Genomic DNA, 2,500 nt, shown 5'->3' with positions numbered 1-2,500 from the left:
AAAAACAAATAAAAACAGAAAACAAAAAAGCCCAGACACAAAGGAAAAACAAAAACACGAAAAAATAACCAAGGAACCAACGGCAAAAAACGAGGTTAGAATTCCCTCTCTCCCTCCGCCAGATCTCGTATGCAAATGAGGCAAAATCTCATGTTTGAAAGAGAAATGTCAAACCATGTTACTCCATAAGAAAACGGAGTCGAGGGAGGGATAATAATTTTCGCTGCACAATTTCTCGAAAAATCTGTACAGGGAAAGATGCTAAAAGTTCGGCGGCCAGAAGTTACGTCCATAAAAATGACTTACTGGCAACTTCTTAAATATATATTCTCGCTTAATTGAAAAAAGAAAGAACAAAAACACCTACAAAATGGTAGGATACGTTACACTGACAATACACACAGACACAAATTAAAAGACTTTGACAGAAAGTACGCATATAAACCTCTAAAAGAAAGAGAAAAAAATAAACTTTTAAAACACTGAAAACTATAGCCGGTCCGACAGTGTTACCAAAGAGGGCGCATTACTCAACCCGAGTTTTCAAAACTGCCGGAAACTAAACGTGACTTTTTTACTTGGTAACAATCTGTGCCAAGGTGGTCCTCCCCTCCCCCTCCCCCTTCCCTCCCCCTCCCCTTCCCCCCTTTTCTTCTCTCCTAACTGAACAGGTTAAACGCTTCCTTTCGTCTTTACAAAAACGCTGGAATCGGATCGTTTTTACAACACTCTCTTCGGGTCTTCATGCACGGCAGACAGGCACACGCGCTGACAGACAAATGAGGAGCAGTTTGTCTGTCTGTGCGTGCATGTCTGTTTGCTTCTCTCTCTCTCTGTCTGTCTGTTTTTCTCTCTCTCTCCGTCTCTGTCTGTCTGTCTATCTGACTGACTGTCTCTCTCCGTCTATGTCTGTACGTCTGTCTGTCTGACTGACTGTCTGTCTCTCTCTCCGGCTCTGTCTCTGTCTGTCTGCCTGTCTGTCTGCCTCTCTCTCTCTCTCTCTCTCTCTCTCTCTCTCTCTCTCTCTCTCTCTCTCTCTCTCTGTCTCTCTCTCTCTCTCTCTCTCTCCCTCCCTCCCCCTCCCTCTCTTTCTGAAAGCAAGATCCGGACAAAAAGAGCGGAGAGAAGAAGGAAGAAGGGAAAAGTGATACCAATAATTAAAGGGCATAACAATAGCAATAAATATGGAGAAGTGAGCAAGAGTCGAGAGAATCGTCTGTTGTCTGTCTTTCATTCTTCTTTTTTCTTCTTTTTTTATGTCTTTTTTTTCCTCTTCTCATATCGCTCGCACAGGAAGTGGTTTGGCGTGACGCAATAATTGGTGTGTGTTGCGAGGAAGGGGGAGGGAGAAAGGGGAGGGGGAGGAAAGGGGAGAAGGGGAGGGGGAAGAAGGGGAAGAGGAGGAGGAGGAGGAGAATGAAAGGGAGAAAGGGGAGCGAGAAGGAGGAGGAGGAGAGGGGAGAGGAGGGAGGAGGGGAGAGGAGAAGAGAGGGGAGAAGGAGAGGGAGGAAGGGAAGTAGAAGGAGGAAGGGGAGGGAGGAGGAGGAGGTGGAAGAAGAGGTGGAGGAGAAGGAGAGGGAGGAGGGGGAGGGGGAAGAAGGGGAAGAGGAGGGGAGGAGGAGGGAGGAAGGGGAGGAAGAGGAGGAGAAGGTAGGGGAAGAAGAGGTGGATGAGAAGGAGAGGGATGAAAGGCAGGTGGAGAGAAGAAAAATCAATAGGAGGAGGAGAATGGAAGATAACTGGGAAGGAGGAAAGGTATAGAAAAGGAGTGGAAGAAAGGGCAGGCGAAGGAGGGAGAATAAAGGGAAGGATGAGAAGGAGGAAGAGAAAGGAGAGAAGAAAACGCGAAGATAATATATCAAGTGAAAGAAAATAGAGGAAATGGAAAGTGCTAAAAAAGGGGGAACTTGGAGAAACAAAGAATAGGGAAAGGCAAGTGAGAAGAGAAATACGACAATACATACGATGACTAATCGAAGTAGAAACAAGAAAGGGGATAAATGCAAGACGGAGGAGAAGGAGGAGAAAGAGGAAGGAGGAAGAGAAAGAGGGGGAGGAGGAGGAAGAGAAAGAGGGGGAGGAGGAGGAAGAGAAAGAGGAGGAGGAGGTGGTGAGGGAGGATGAGGAAGAGGAGTAAGAAGCAGAGATGGAGGAAAAAGGAGGAAGTAAGAAAATATTATCAGGAAGAGGAGAAGGAAGAAGAAAAAAAGAAGAGAGAAAAAAGAAAGAAAAGATGACCGAACCGAAATGACAAAAAAAAAAAACGAAAAGGAAGAAACACAAAAGCAAGAAGAGGAGGAAGAAGAAAGAGAGAATTAAAGAAAGCGAGAAGAAGCGAGAATCACGACGTTCCTCTTTCGTTCGGTCCGGATGCACACGGAGGGGGGGGGGGAAGGTGCACACGCGAGACTTCCCATACGTACATACATACAGACAGACTGACATACAGACATACATACATACAGACAGACTGACATACAGATATACAGACATGCAAACA

The 2,500-nt window shown here is 45.8% G+C and overlaps 2 protein-coding genes across 2 annotated transcripts in view; both read right to left on the bottom strand.

Annotated features, from left to right (window-relative positions):
- Positions 1 to 2,500, bottom strand: part of LOC113819386 (tyrosine-protein kinase Dnt) — a 276,308-nt gene that overhangs the window by 24,342 nt on the left and 249,466 nt on the right. The window lies entirely within an intron of this gene.
- Positions 1 to 2,500, bottom strand: part of LOC138864045 (uncharacterized PE-PGRS family protein PE_PGRS20-like) — a 10,317-nt gene that overhangs the window by 5,108 nt on the left and 2,709 nt on the right.

Source organism: Penaeus vannamei, chromosome 14 (genome assembly GCF_042767895.1).
Source record: "Penaeus vannamei isolate JL-2024 chromosome 14, ASM4276789v1, whole genome shotgun sequence".
NCBI lineage: Eukaryota > Metazoa > Arthropoda > Malacostraca > Decapoda > Penaeidae > Penaeus > Penaeus vannamei.
Note: the sequence above shows the minus strand (reverse complement) of the source record. Positions and strands in the feature narration are given on the sequence as shown.